Raw genomic sequence first — 17,072 nt, 5'->3', positions numbered from 1 at the left:
ATAAACTCAAATGCCCTGGATCAACTGGTCAGCACTCCCACCAGAGGTGACAACACATTGGACCTGGTCATCACCAACATGGGTGACCGGTGTTCCACACTGGAGGTCAACCCCTTGCTGGTTAGATCTGACCATAAACAAATCACTTTGGATATCCACATTCCGCTCCCACCCCCGGACAAGGAAATCACTGTGAAAAACTTTTCAAAAGCAAACTTCACATTACTTAAGATGGAGGTGGAAAGTTTCAAAGCCCCCATGCTAAAGGATAATGCTTTCCGAGCTGCAAAATCCTTTACTAATGCATTCTACGGGCACCTACACGAATGCATGAACCATGCTATCCCAAGCAAAACCAAGACTCACTCCTCCAAGAAAAGGAAACCAGTCTGGTGGACCCCTGCCATAAACAAGCTATACAATAGAAGGAGGAAACTATTACAGAAAAGAGTAAAATCTCAAGAAGGGAAGACATCCCTGATTAGTATCAGCAAGAAACTACGATCCCTCATAAAATCGTCCAAGGTGAGCTTTGAAAGAAAACTTGCCAAGGACTCCAAAGATAACCACAAGGCATTCTTTAGCTATGTCAGGAATGTAAGTGGCAATGCTCAGATCTGCTCAGAGTTAGTGCAGAATGGCACAAAATACACTGAACCAACTGATATTGCCAACATCCTGGCAGACAGGTTCAGTGCAAACTTCACCCCCCTCTCACCTCCAAAAGGGCCCATAACCATACCAGAAGAATGTAGTGCCCCTGAAATCACAGACACTCAGGTTAAAATAGCCCACTCCAAAGCCAAAAACACAGCATCAATGGGACTGGACAGTGTCCCAGGCTGCATCCTACAAGAGCTCAAAGATGAATTAACCCCTCACCTAAACACACTGTTCAAGCTCAGCCTCTCCACAGGCTATGTACCCATAGAGTGGTGCACAGCAACAGTTATTCCACTCCACAAAGGTGGAGCCACAACAGACCCTGGGAACTATCGCCCTATAAGCTTGACTAGCTTGGTCTGCAAGGCTATGGAGCGCATCATCATGGAACTCATTAACAGAGACATTAGGAACCTCCAAACACTGGACCCTACCCAGTTCCGCTTTGTTAAGGGCAGATCATGCCCCCTAAACTGGTGGACTTCTTTGAGACAGTTACCAAGGCTATAGATGAGGGAAAGGTGGTACACACAGCCTACCTAGACCTAGCAAAGGCCTTTGACACCATTCCCCATTCTGGTATTATAGACAAGCTCACCAGCCTGAACATAAACCCCTATGTCACAAGATGGGTTGGCAATTGGCTCACAGACAGAACCCACATGGTGAGAGTTGTGGGAGCTAGGTCTGACTCTAAACCAGTTACAAGTGGCATTCCCCAAGGCTCAGTCCTAGGACCCCTCCTGTTCGGCATATACTTCTCAGAGGTACAGACAAGCACAGGAGGACTATGGCTGACCAAGTTTGCAGACGACTGCAAACTAGGGGCTATAATTGATTCACCAGCTGACACAGACATCCTCCAAAAGGGTCACACTGAGACGGATACCTGGTGTCAAAATCATGGCCTCAAGCTAAATGCCAAAAATACATAGTTATTCCCTTTGGAAATAACAAAGTACCCACAAACTACCACATAGGTGGTAGTCCCCTAAATACGGAAAATGTAATAAGGGATCTGGGGACCCAAGTAGATAGTAATCTCTCCTTTGATAATCACATTGCCAAAGTGGTAAGAAAATCCTTTTGTGTGGCCCACCTAATCACAAAGGAGTTTGCATCCAGATCAAAAGAGGTCATTGTGCCCCTCTACTCATCACTCATCAGACCCATCATAGAGTACAATGCCCCATTTGGGATGTACCTTACAAGACACCTGCAACAGCTGGAAAGACCACAGAAGTACCTCACCAAGAGAATCACTGGTCTCAAATAGATACCCTATGCAACTCGACTGAAGAAACTCTAGCTGTACTTGGTTGCATACCACCTGCTCAGAGGTGATCTCTGCCTGACATATATGGCCATGTCCAACCCAGAATTGATGGACATGTTCCACCTAAGGAAAACCTTATCCACTCGAGCCACACACTCTAGGGATCTAAACCTCACCACAACAATAAATAGGACATGCTGGAGGGATAGATTCCTGTCCCCGAGACTTTCCATGCTTTGGAACAAGATTCCAATCTACATTAGGCAGAGCTCCTCGCTAGCACTCTTCAAGAGAGACCTTGACGAGTGGATGGGAAACAGAAAGTTTACCCCGGGGATCACTTCAGTGGCACTGCTGGACAGAGGCACAGGGAACTAATCTAAGGGGGCGGCGAAAGTCAACACATTCTGGCTAGGCTTATAAATTCCTTCGGGCAGATAGCCTAGTACCTACCTATGAACCTATAATACAGGGATCTTATGACCTCTTTGTCCCTGGATGAGATACCCTTACTTATGAGGTGGGCCATGTAGAAAGCTTTCTGTACAATGGAAGCAACATGGTGGTCAAAAGTCAGGTTGCTATCAACCTTGGTGCCCAAATCCCTCACTACTGATTGTGTACTTAGGACATTGTTATTAATGTGATATGTGGGGACATCACTCTCCCCAAAGGGAATGCTGATGCATGAGGTCATGTTTCTGGCACCAGTCATTTGTTTGGGTGAGACCCTCTTGGAGGATGTCCACATCACTTGGGGAATTGATGACTGTGCCCAGATTGCAGTCATCTGCAAACTTGGTCAGCCATAGCCCACTGGTTTTGGCCTGCACCTCAGAGAATATGATCCTATGATCCTATGAAGAGACTTGGAAAGGAAGCAGGTTAGGTGACATGTCCTGTGTTGAAGCAGAAACATTTGGCTTGGATGAAGAAGTGTTTTTTTAGTTGCATTCTGAATTTGGAATAAGTGTTAATTTTCTTTATGTTGATGGGGAGAGCATGCCACAGAGTAGGTGACTGAGAGGAGAATGTATGTGCAGTGCTGTGGAGTTCATTTCTAGGTGTAATGAGTGCTGATGTGGTTTGTGAGTTGTGTCCTGAGTTGTATGAGGAGGTTTTCCATGAAGTCTAATTGCTTTTCTTTTGGCCTGGTATTTATACAATATTTCTTAAAGCTACATTCGCTGAAAGACCAAACTTCCCGAGAGCCCATAGAATTTCTCCCTGTGTATATTATGAGAGGTAATTGCAGTCTGACCTGGTGGGGGCAGCACCTGTAATCTGTTGTTTGTATCACTTTCAGGGTTGCCAGATTTCCGACTGTCCACATAGGGACAAACAAAAGTGAAGACTAAAATAAAAAAAAAAGGGTCTTTAATGCGGAACATCAGAGTTCCACATTAAACAAAAGTAGCTCTGTGTTTATTTTTTATAAGCACGGAGCTGCTTCTGTTTAATGCGAAACATTGCAGTTCCACATTAAACAGAAGTAGCTCTGTTTTGCTATTTTTTGATTGGCCCGTATACCGGTATACGGGCCAATCAAAAATCGCTAAAAATGGAGCTACTTCTGTTTAATGTGAAACATCGCAGTTCCGCATTAAACAGAAGTAGCTCTGTTTTGCGATTTTTTGATTGGCCCATATACCGGTATACGGGCCAATCAAAAATCGCTAAACATGGAGCTACTTCTGTTTAATGCGGAACTGTGATGTTCTGCATTAAACACAAGAAGCTCTGTGTTAAGCGATTTCTGATTGGCCCATATGCCGGTATATAGGCCAATCAAAAAAAAACAAAAAACAAAGTGGAGGCTGCCCGGGATTTAAACCGGCAGTGTGGAACTCGGGATCAGGATGGATGCTGATCTCGGGACAGTCCCGCCCAAATAGGGACGTCTGGCAACCCTGATCACTTTCCACATTCTTGAACTTCCCTGAAATACATCTGATTTATTCATCAGACCTTTAAAGTGTACCATCCTGTTAATATTAAGTTAAGAAGGTGATGCAGTTTAAAAGTTTATAAAATAAAATAACAACACATCATATCAGACTCAAATTATTTCTTATGGTACTCCCAAGAAAAAACTAAGATTGTGACATTTGGGAAGTGATAGATTTTAAAACACCAGTCTAAATTACATGGGCCTTTTATGTCTTGTGTGTCTGTGACTACAAATAAAGTTATTTCATATTATTCAAAAATATGATTGCTTTGTAATAGCATATTTTATAAAACATATGCATTTTGCATGTAACAGAATTTGTAATAATAAATAGTTTTGTATTGTGATATTTCCATAAGTTTACAGGTTTTTACTAGGCTAATGACCGCAAGGCCTTTTTAAGACTAGCTATGCATCGTAAAACTCTGGCAAATTCTGTTACCCCTGATAAGTGTAAGAAGGGGCTTGGGAGATGAAACATTTACAAGTAGGGGCCTGTGAGATGAACCATTTACAGGCTGCTTGTATCCATTGGAGACATATGTGCTAAACCAGGAATGAATTCCTGCTCCCCATCCAATTTTCCAAGTTGCACTTGAATTGGGTTGGGAAGGAACTCTACTTCACGTGGATGGGGAGCCTGTTCCTGAGAAAGGGTAGTCTCTGGGATATATACCTGTCTCTCCAACATGTTCTATTTATATCACAGGCAAGGTTTAAGTCTTTAGATTGGGAAATTCTGGCGCTGTTTTGCGGGCATGCTGGAGGTCCATCAGAGTGTGTTCTGGCAACGCCTTGTATGCCAGGCATAGATCTTCCCTCAACAGCCTGTAGGAGACAAAATACAGGGATAGAGCCTTGAGGTGGTCTGCATAGGACATGTTACTTATACCCTATACTGCTTTTGTGAAACACCTCTGTGGACATTCCATTTGTTGGATATACTTGGATAAGTAGATACCAAAAGGGGCATTTTTTTCTCAATGATAGGTCTGATGAATGCCAAATACAATGGAACAATGACTTCCTTGGCTCTAGATGCTATACCTTTGTTTATAAGTTGCACAACATAGAGTGATTTCCTCACTACTGTAGACACATGATGATCAAAGCCTAGATTACTGTCTATGTATGTCCCCAAGTCCATGAATACTGGGTCAGCTCTTAGGGGTGTGTTGTCAATATGATGGTTACCAGAGGTGGATGACTTCCTGAAGGATACTATTATGCATTCCTTTGCATTTAGTTTTAACCCATGGTTCTGACACCAGTTGTTTGTCTGTGTCAGCCCTATCTGCAGAACATTTGTGTAAGTGGGTGATTCAATGACAGCTTCTGATTTACAATCATCTGCAACTTTAGTCAGCCAGAGGTCACTGACACTGGCCTTTACTTCAGAGAAGTAAATTCCAAAAAGGAGTGGTCCAAGGAATGATCCTAGAGGGACTCCATTACTCCATTTCTGAATGGCCTCTTTCTGGAGGTGAACTCCCCAATTCCAACTTCCTGGGTCCTGTCTGTGAGCCAGCTGGCTATCCACTGGGAGTCATAATGGTTTGCACCTAACCTCTTGAGTTTGTCAACAATGCCTGAGTGAGATTTTGTACCAAATGCCTTGGTGTGAACCATTTTGCCCTCATCCATTGCTTTGGTGACCTTTTCAAAGAAGTCCACCAGGTTTGGTAGATATGACCTGACCTTGAGGAAATCAGATTGGGTTGGTTCCAGTGGTATGAAGGTTTCCTATGCCATTATTGATTATTTCCATGATAATTCTTTCCATGACTTTACATATGAGACTGGTGATACTTATAGGTCTGTAGATGGCCCACCTTTGTGCAGATCAATGGCTGTTACTGTTCTCCATTCATAAGGCATGAAGCCTGTTTGGAGACCACATTTAAATAGCAATTCCAGAGGGCCTGATAGGTAATGTTTCATGCTTTTTAGAAGGCATCCAGAGATACTGTCTGGGCCCACTGATGCAGTTCTCTTGGCCTTAGAGATTAAGGACCTGTTCCCTAGTGATAGCAGAGGAGTTATATTTGATTATATTTGATGGCATTTCCTGAGAGAAGGTAGAGGGGGTAAAGTTGAAGCTGAATTTGTTAGCTAGTAGGTTTGCAATATCTTTTGGCTCAGTATGAGCTCTGCATACAACTGTGTATTGCCTTTGAGGTTGCAGACATACTTAAAACATGCCTTGTGGTTGTTCTTGGCCTGAGAGGCCAGATTTACCTCAAACTGGACTTTGGCAGACTTTATTTGTCCTCTGAGTTGTTTGCTTATTTTGATGAGAGTGCTTTTATCCTGCCGGGTGCTGTACCTCCTAATTTTTGCAATGATTTTCTTCCTTCTGTTATACAGCCTATTGAGTTGTGATTCCAAAAAGGTGGCTTGTTTTTTTTTAGTTAGTTCTGTACTTCTTCCTGGTGCCTCTATGCAGCTATTAGCATGCTTGTATAGGATTTCTGTGAACAATTATGTGTAGGCAGAAGTGTTCTCAGAGTTTATAGCGGCTTGAAATTCTGCCAAGTTATCACTTAATAGTAGGAAGTTAGCCTTAGAGTAGTTCCTGAATATTTCAGGGTTAGCTGGGTTTCCAGGTTTTATTTTTACTTTTACTTCAAAGGAAACCATTTTGTGGTCTGACCTTACCAGAGAGGACATTAGACTAGTGGGTGTGCTGCACTCTTCCATATTAGTGAGGCCCAGATCCAGTATGGTTGCACTGCTGGTTGTAATATTGACAATCTGGTCCATGCATAGGGTTGTTACTGTGGAAGTGAGGAAACTATATATGTTATGTTTTCTGATTGTTATTCGATTGTTTATTATTCGATCAAAACCTGAAGTTCATTTTCAGTTATGTTGTTTTTGAGTGTATTATTTATATATTTTCCTTCTCACTCTCAGAGATAAGACAGCAAGCCCACAGGCTTCCTTGATTTAGTAAAGACATGTTGACATTTTTTTTGTTGGTTTTAAAATGTGTAAGACTTAGGATGCTTGCAGTTTGCGCAATATGCTTATGTACTCCAAAATGCTAGTACTTGTTTTATTTATTAAACAGGGAAGAGCATTGATCCACATGGATTATTTCAGACACAGCCTATGTTGTGCTGTATCTTTAAGAAGCATATCAAGGACTGAATGTGTACATATAAATACGGGGCACATGCTATTATTCCCAGTGCCATTTTGAGAGTTCAGCCAGTGAGTGAGCATGCATGATTGCTGTAGTTAGTTTGTATATAAGCTACTTAAGTTAAAGTCAGTAAACGTCTATCATGATGTGTTTGTATATAATAATCATTTAGTGGCTAGAGCTAGTAGCTGTAATAGAGTGCATTACTGTAATTGCATTTTTACTGAATTACTAAACTATAAACTGCATTTTCATACTGAGACTTTTATTTTCTGTTAGTGAGTGCTCTTTCTCTTTGCATTTATTGTGAGGTTTCTGTGTGTTCTACTCATGTAGCATAATCTTGATAGAGGCCTGCTGTTGTCCAGGCCTGATAGTTTTGTTTGTTGTTTCCTGCGTTTCTGGCAGCCATCTTCTGTTGATAGTATTTTAATATTATTGAGAGCAACAGGGTTTCCTGACTTTCTCTAACATGAGTGATTGGTGTAACAGCAGGGGCTAGTAGAACTGAGTTGTAATTAGATCTTCTAGATTCTTGGTGGCTTTGCAGTTACTCACTCATACTATACATTTGATCTGGGACACTCCTCTCAGTCTAGTGTCATTAGCTCATTCTACCTAATACAGAGAGAACATTTGAGAAGGCCAACCCACTTAGGTTCTTAACCCTGAATTATCTTCTGTTTCTGCTTTCTCCTTTTCCACTTTATTAAAAAAAAAAAAAAAAAAAAAAAAAACATTCTAAACTTGTTTTCTGCTTTTCCTGTAACTAGTCTAGTCCCGATACAGATTTGCTGTATCCAGGACTGTTTGTAAGCTCCTGAGCCCCCCCAAGCCTTTCTGTGTTGCAGGGAAGCCTTCTAGCTTATCAGTGAGAGTGGTAAGCACTAAGTAGCCTATCTACCACATAAGGAGTGGTTTCTGGCCGATAAATTGTAGTTATTGGCCGTTTGGGCAGTTTTTCAATCTCTCTCAACTTTCTGATTTAAAAGCCCACATTTGCACTTGTTTCCCCCTTTCCTGTAACTAGTCTAGTCCAGATACAGATTTGCTGTCTCCAGGACTGTTTGTAAGTTCCAAAGCCCCCCAAGCCTTTCTGTGTTGGAGGGAAGCCTTCTAGCTTGTCAGTGGGAGTGGTAAGCACTACATAGCCTTTCTACGACATAAGGAGTGGTCTCTGACCCAGATATTGTAGTTATTGGTCATTTGGGCAGTTTTTCCATCTCTCTCAACTTTCTGATTTAATAGCCCACATTTGCACTTGTTTCCCCCCTTTCTTGTAACTAGTCTAGTCCAGCTACAGATTTGCTGTATCCATGACTGGTAAGCTCCTGAACCCCCCAAGCCTTTCTCTGTTGGAGGGAATCCTTCTAGCTTATCAGTGGGAGTGGTAAGCACTAGATAGCCTATCTATTACATATGAAATGGTTTCTGGCCCAGAAATTGTAGTTATTGGCTGTTTGGGCAGTTTTTTCATTACTCTCAACTTTCTGATTTAAAAGCCTGCAGTTGCACTTGTTTCCCCACTTTCCTGTAACTAGCCTAGTCCAGATACAGATGTGCTGTATCCAGGGATGTTTGCAAGCTCCTAAGCCCCTCCATGGGTGCCGGAACCATAGAACCAGGAGGAGGGAGAGCCCCCCACTTTTACACCTGCAAGACCTGTCGGGAAAAATGAATGAAGTGGAGTTTCTACGCTAATGTGGATTCATGCGCGGAAGTTAAACTAACTAAAACTAGCTGTTCTTCTCTTATTACTCTGTGTTACAGGAGTTATGTTGCCACTGTTCCATTGGTGCTGCTGGAGCCAGAGTCATGCCGGTAAGGAGAGTTTTGTTCTTTTATTTGCAGGAGTTATGCTGCTCTCGTGTGTGTGTGTGTGTTTGTGTGTGTGTGTGTAAAATGCCCCAGTTAGGTGTTCCTGGTGGTTAGTGTTACTCAGGCTCAAACAAGAGCCAGAATTCTCTACCCATACTGTAAAATTTAAAGTTGCACTACACTGTTCAGGTAGTCTGTACCTTTACTCAATGAAAACACTGAGATCAGTTCAGCTGTTAACAATATGCATTTACTCTGCATACGAAGCAGACATCTAGTTTAACAATGAAAGATATACATAAATTGCAAAGCCGTACTTCAGCTTACAGCATCAGATCTATAAGGATAGGAAAATCAAAGTCTCTCATACAAAAGGAAAAGTCCCAATCTTTACAGTGTATTTTCTGCCTGTATCAACAGTTTAGAGAATTTGCCAGAATAATAAGTTTTTCTTTTAAAGCTGGTCTGCTGACAGTTTGTTTTCCATATTTCACACATTCTGTTCCTGAAGGATAACTCCTCGGCCTTGCTCTTATCTTGCACGTAATGTTGATGAGACACAGCTGCATACAAGAGTTCATCTAGACCTGCTTGTAGATAATAAATTTCACAAACTGCATAGTTTATAAAAGATAAAATATTTTACTTCTGACTCCTAATAACAATGACTGCCAAGCTATATGTTTTTGCCAAGTGCACTCTACAAACTGAAATGCAGAATATTTATTTTACATTTTCAGAATAAAATCCAGTGTAATCCATTTTTAACCTGTTCATTACTCCCACAATTCCCTCTTTTCAATTAAAAAGCAGAAAATTACATATCTTTTGGTGTTCCAGTATCGTGCTTTTCTTTTTTATTTTAAAAAGTGGAAAATTACTATTTTCGACTTCAGTTGTACACATTGAAACCTTTTCCAATTTACCTAGGTTAACCATCATAATTTGTTGGATTATATACATTTTCTGCAAATGGCAACTTAGATAGCAATTCCAGATAGTTAATATGACTATAATGCCTACTACTACTAATACAGGATGTGTCAACCAACTTAACAGGTTTTTTCCTGATTTTGACCAACAGGTAAAGATATACCACCAATTGTGAGCAGTGTCTTTTTTTTGGTCTTTTCAGCCAAACTAAGTAGTTTATCTTTTGCAGTGATGCTTAATGCCTCATAATACAGAATACGTTTACAATAATATCAGGCTTGGCATTTGCCGTGAGTCTACAAAAAGAAAACACAAAACATGAAGTCACTTAATGACTTTCAGCTGATCTCTATGAACAAGAATCATTTTGCTTTTTTCTTTTCTTTAACTTTGTACACTAAAGGTCCTAACTGAGCAGTTATTTCAAAGGGTCCTTGCCAATTACTATCCCATGGACCATCCGTCTGGAACATCTTGATTAATACCTGTGTCCCAGAGGGAAGGTTTTCTTCTGGCATAATAGGATCCTTTAACCGTAATTTGAATGCTTGCATTTTTGATAGGCTTTGACACAATTCAGAAATATCCTTTAACGATTTTTGATGCTGTGCAATTTCTAATAATGGTCTGTTTGTACTAACATTAGGGTCAAATGGCAATTGTACAGGCATTTTTCTGCCTGTCATGACTTCAAAAGGTGAAATCCCTGTTTTACTGTGTGGAGTTGCTCTGACACCCAGCAAGATTCCAGGCAAATGTTTTACCCAATTTACACCCTTTTCCAAGCAGGCTTTCTTAAGGCATTCCTTAAGAGCCCTGTTCATTCTTCCAACAATCCCATTGGACTGAGGATTGTAAGGAACATGAAATCGTTGCTGGATACCAAGCAAATCACACAAAGCTTTCATCAGTTTACTGACAAATTGTGGCCCGTTATCAGATTCGATAACTCGTGGCTATCCCCAATGACAAAAAATGTTTTTCCATAAGACTTTTTCTGTAGCCTTAGCCATCATTGTTTTGGTAGGAATTGCTTCTACCCATTTTGAAAATACCTCAACTATCACTAGAAGATACCTCTATCCACCTTTAGCTGAGGGTAATGGACCTGCAAAGTCAATTTGGATGGCATACCAAGGTCCATCTGCTGGAGTTACACTTAGTAACTGTGGCTTTTTCAATTGAGCATTAACCTGCAAACATATTAAGCATTTAGCATGCACTAAATCACAGATTTTCTTTAACTGTGGATGCTAGTACTTGTATTTACAATGGGCCATAACTTTTGTGCACCCAAATGTCCCAATACCTGATGATTAAATTTCACTAACTGTCGTGCCTGTTGGTACAGTATATAAGTAAGACTAGAACCATCTTCAAAACATTTTGCATAATATTGCCCTGGACTTTCTCCTACAAGACTACATTTTTTTAATTCTTTCTTGGTCCAAACTTAGTTTGGATCTGCAGCAAATCATGCTGCAAAATTTGAGCTGAAAATGTCTGTATGGCATGTACTGCAGTGGTTTTATCTGGTACACCAGAAAGGTGTTCTGTAGGATACAATTGCATTCCTTTCTTTGCTGCCTTTTTGCCATCTGATCAGTGTAGTTATTTAACTAAAAAATGTCATTTGTAGCTTTTTAATGGGCTTTTACCTTTAAGATACTGTAGCAACCCATAAGGGACTGACTATGAACCAAATTCCAAATAGTCTGTAACACAGAAGCATGCTTGAGTGGTTTGCCCATATTATCAACAAACCCTCTTCTTGCCCATGTAGACATATGCAGCCACAGAGAATTAACTACATATGCACTGTCTGAAAAAAAATGTTCCTTTATATTTCATGAAGTTAGATAAGTAATACTTATCTCCTGCCTTTATTGTAACTTGCTTGACACTAAATAATGCCAACCATTTTGCAAACACTGCTTGACTGACGTCATCAATCGGTTTATTTAACTGAGTCTCATTTACCAAAGCCTGTATGGCATAATGTGGTGTCTGTGCTATAATGTCTTTGGAAAAAGCTGTTAAGTATTCAATTTGTTTTAAAACCCAGCAAATGGCCAAAAGTTGCTGAATGCATTGGTGACATCCCCTCTCAACATGTGTCAGCTTTTTACTGAAGAATGTAAAGTCTTTCTCAGTTTAGCATCAGAGCCATGAGGCCACTCCTGTAAAAGCACAACAGAGAGTGTGTTGGGTCCAGCTGCTGCCTGTAATGCAAATGGATTTGTTAGACTTGCAGCTACTAATTCTGTAGCCTTGGCCAATGCTGCCTTTAAATTACAAAAAGCTGTATTTTTCTTTGGTCTCCATTCCAGAAAGAGTAACTTTTTCTGGCTAGAAAGCATGTCATAAGATGAATTGTACCTTTTCACTTTTAACCTTAAGCCTTGCCTCCTGCAGTGTTTGAAGGACCTGTATCACTTTAGCTAAATGCTGTTCTTTTGTTTCAGACACAGTTAGTATAAAATTGAAAGCATGCCCTTCTCCCTGTAGTGTACATTATTTTATTGCTGTATTGTTCATTTGCTTTATGCTGTGAGAATTGAATGTATGCTTGTCCTTTGGCTGTTACCTAGACTGTGACACTTTGGTCTTACACATTTGCTTTACTACTCGTTATTTGTACCCTCCCTTTTTGTAAAGGGACCTGCATAATTTATTTTAACTGCATACCATAGCCCATGTACTGACTGCACTTGGTGTAGTATTTACTTGCAAACAGATTATTAATGACACGTATGCACAAATAAGACATCTTATTACAATTATCAAACAGGATAGAATGCAGTTGTAATAAACATTAACTTGCTTAACTATGCATAATATTGCATTTGAATACTGTTTTTGCTGGAGTCTGTGCTATTTATTATTTTCTTATGCTATCATACGATTACAAAATATTTTCTGTCATTTGTCTTTTGCTGCACTTTAGATGAAAAGAAAATATATGCATGTCAGTCTTGTGACGTCATGTCTTTACCTCATTTAACTACTTTCATTTGATTTTTATGCCTTAGAACTGTTTTATTACTATTTAAGTGACTTGCTGTAACTGAATGAAAGTTTGTGCTGTGTACCCTTAACCATTTTCGAAAGGTAGAATAGTATGTTGTAAATTATTTATTAGCATAGTTAACTGCTGTTGCTTTAACTCTTTACTAACCAGATTATATTTGTCAGTATTCTGTTCTGCTGACTTTAAAGCTCTTATGCACTTCTGAAAAAGTGTTTGCATATGTTGTCTGAACTTTCTGAACTCACTCTGACTCTGCCTCAGAAGTTTATTAAATCTTTTTGTCAGTTTACCATAAACCTTGTCTCTGTTCTTATCTGTTTTGTAATGTGCAGTGGTTTTATGCCACTTTTGCTGTAAAGCCATGAAACGCTGAGGAATAAAATTCCAGAAGCAATGCTCAAGTGTATCATTGCATACATTGCCTACAGTTTTAAGAACCTATGCTTCAAATGTAATCATGTTATTAAAAATACCCTTCTGTTCATCCCACTTAGGGGGAGTTTCTAACATTAGCTAAATCTGCTGCTCTAGCAGCCACAGATTCCTGTGTCTTTAATTGAGCTCATAATGTGTTAGTATCCTCCCTTGCAACAATTACGTCATGCTGTGTGTCAGCCAGTTGCTTATCATATTTTTCTTGCAAATGGACAATTTTATTCATTAACCTATTTATTATACTAATAGCTTTATTGCTTTGTTTAATAACAGTTTGTATAAAGGTCCTAATTTTAGTCTGTGAGACTTTCAAAAACTGAGAAAAATATTTTGTGCATTCAGCAATGTCAGCATGCATTTTACCAGATGCATTCCATTTATCACAGTAAGTCTGAAAGTGACCCATGAGATCAAGATCTTGCTGGTTGCTAATTTTAGCAATCCAATCTTTAAACTCCTGTAAATCAGACTGTAATGTACAAATTTGACATCTGCATTACCCTCTAATAAATCTTTTGCAACAGGATATATAGAAACAGGAACTATTGCCTGTGCTTCAAGCATTAATTTATCCTGGTTGTGTTCCAGGTTTTGTACAATACATACAATATGTTTATGACAAGGCATGCAAAAAGCAACATTTAAATAAAACATTTATGTACATTCTGTGACACCTCTGCATTACGTAGTAAAAACTTACATGTGCTAACACGCTGATTATACTATGTATTTAAATAATTTAACACATTTACATATGATTCAGATACATCAACAATAAAATACTTAGTGCACTTCTTGGCATTTTCATGAATTGCATTCATTGTTAAAAGAAAAACAGATGAAAATATTTACCACAAATGTTCAGGACAAGGTGGCTAGTCTTGACATGAAGATCAGTTGTGGGAGGATTTTTTTGTTGTCTTTCACTAGATGCTGGTGAAGCAAGGTCTGACAGTACAACCTGCTCTCCATATCTCACCAACTGTCTGAAGAAGAATGACTGTACTGCCCTGTAGTGCGCTGCAGTATTTGGACAAAGTTTTAGGAAAGAGTCGACTCCAAAAAAAAAAAGTCTGCTCAGGAATGTTGGACTGTGACAGGCACCTCTGCAGGTCACCTTCCTGATTGTTTTGACTGGTCTGGTCTCGCCACTGTAAAATTTAAAGTTGCACTACACTGTTCAGGTAGTCTGTACCTTTACTCAATGAAAACACTGAGATCAGCTCAGCTGTTAACAACATTCATTTACTCTGCATACGAAATAGACATCTAGTTTAACAATGAAAGATATACAGAAATTACAAAGCCGTACTTCAGCTTACAGCATCAGATCTATAAGTATAGGAAAATCAAAGTCTCTCATACAAAAGAAAAAGTCCCAATCTTTATAGTGTCTTTTCTGCCTGTATCAGCAGTTTAGAGAATTGGCCAGAATAATAAGTCTTTGTTTTGAAGCTGGTCTGCTGACAGTTTGTTTTCCATATTTCACACATTCTGTCCCTGAAGGATAACTCCTCAGTTTTGCTCTTATCTTGCAAGTCCTGTTGACGAGACACAGCTGCATATAAGAGTTCATCTTGATCTGCTTGTAGATAATAAATTTCACAAACTGCATAGTTTATAAAAGATAAAATATTTTACTTCTGACTCCTAATAACGATGAATGCCAAGCTATATGTTTTTGCCAAGTGCACTCTACAAACTGAAATGCAGAATATTTATTTTACATTTTCAGAATAAAATCCACTGAAATCCATTTTTAACCTGTGCATTACTCTCACACATACCACCACTTGGGATTCAGGGAGTTCAGTCCATAGCTCTCCACTGTCCAGATTTTCACAGAATATTTGGCTCATACTTTTGGTCTGCTCCTCATAAAATTTGTGTTTTTCTGGCAAAACAGTGAGAACTGAAGTCACTAAATAATAATAGCTCTTTAAGTTTCAGTCTTCCTATCTTTCAGGAAACACATGGTAACACAAAACACTTTATTTTAGCAACTTTCTAAGATTATACAAACAATATTTAAAATGTGTCCCTGGTTTTGGGTCTTTGCCCCCCAATATTTTTTTTTCAGATTTCTTGTGCTGTGAAGATGAGATATTTAGTTGATCATCAAGTGGATTTTACAAGCACCTGAGAGCTTCAGGGAAGAGAAGCTTAATGCTACTTATGTTAAGTTGTTTGCATTGTTAGTAGCACAACAGGTAGTATATGTACTTTTGATGCAGAAGGCTGTGGGTACTACTCCCACAGTATGCAGATGGATCACTGATACTGTACTGTGTTGTACTTTAATGGGAGTGGATACTGCAGTCCTATGAATATCCACCTTCGAAGGAGTTACCTTGTAACTATGAAGCCGCTATCAGTTTTCCATCCATTCCCCATTGCAAAATGACTAGCTTATCAATTTTTAATGTAGCATAGGCAGTTTATTCTTCAAGGGCAACAGGCACTTTATTTGTAGATGAAACCATGACATATAAAGTTGTTTGCTAGCAGAAACCTCTTCATTAGTTACAGATCCCTTTAATGTGGAATTATTTAGATAACTTAACTTCTGTAGAAATTTTCCATATTTACTGATATTGGTGGATTGTACTGACAGAAGTTTGAGTGGCCTTTTATGGTTGAAATTTTCTGAAATGGGTAGTTTTGTCATTATTGGCTCATACATTCTGTTCCATTGCTTACTAGAAGACTGTTCCAAACTACAAATTTAAAATACATTCTAACAAGTGGTGCTGTATTATACAAGGAATATAATTTAATACAATCAGGTTAATACAATCAGGAAGGTGAATCAAAGAATGTATACATGCATGCTTGCTTGCTCACAGGATGCAGGAGATTAAAATAGAGGAAGAGACCAGTCACCAATGGTGTCCCCCAGGGTTTGGTCCTGAGAATTTTTCTGTTTGGCACATACATCTCAAAAGTAAAAGGAAAAAAACAAAAGGCTTTGGCTGACTAAGTTTGAGATGACAGCAAGCTAGAAGCAGTTATTGAATCCCCAAAAGACTTAACCATCATGCAAGAAGGTTTGTCCCAAACAATAACTAGTGCCAGAATGATGAATTGAAACTAAACTCCAAGAAATACATTATCTTATCCTTTGGGAAGTCATCTACTCCAGGGAACTGCCAAACTGACAATGCCCCCTGAGAAGTGACCCAGTTGTTTGGCATTTGGGAACTTGTGTGTACAGTGTCCTAACTTTTGACCAACATGTGCCCAGAGTCATAAGAAAGTCTTTCTATATTGCACAGCTTAGAAACAACTTGATTGTAACTAGATATAGAGATGTTATTGTCCCCCTTTACAAAGCCCTCATTAGGTCAATCATTTTGTCTAATGCCCACTTTGGCATGTATCCGTCCAGACCCATGCAACAATTGGAATACCCATAGAGATACCTCACTAAAAGGATACACGTCCTAAACAATAGGTCTTGCATGGACCACCTCAAAGATTTATCACTATATTCAGTATCCTATAGAGTGCTTAGAGGTGATGTGTCTGGCATACAAGACATCCTCTGACCTAATACAGATGGACCTACTGAACATCAGCAAGTCAAATGGCATCAGAAATACTCAGTCCAGTTACCTAAACTGAATGTTGTGGAGAGATGGATATAAATCTAGAAAAGACTATCCATTCAAGTAAAACAAAGCTCATCCCTGTCCATATTCAAATACAACTTGTATCTAAGGATGGGTAATAGAAAAGATACTCCAGGATTACCCCTCATGCCACTAATGGATAGAGGCAGTTCCTAAATGCTCCATCCCTTACATGAGTTCCCTCA

Source organism: Protopterus annectens, chromosome 9.part0 (assembly GCF_019279795.1).
Source record: "Protopterus annectens isolate FY-2018-M chromosome 9.part0, PAN1.0, whole genome shotgun sequence".
NCBI lineage: Eukaryota > Metazoa > Chordata > Ceratodontiformes > Protopteridae > Protopterus > Protopterus annectens.
This window is presented reverse-complemented; position numbering follows the sequence as displayed.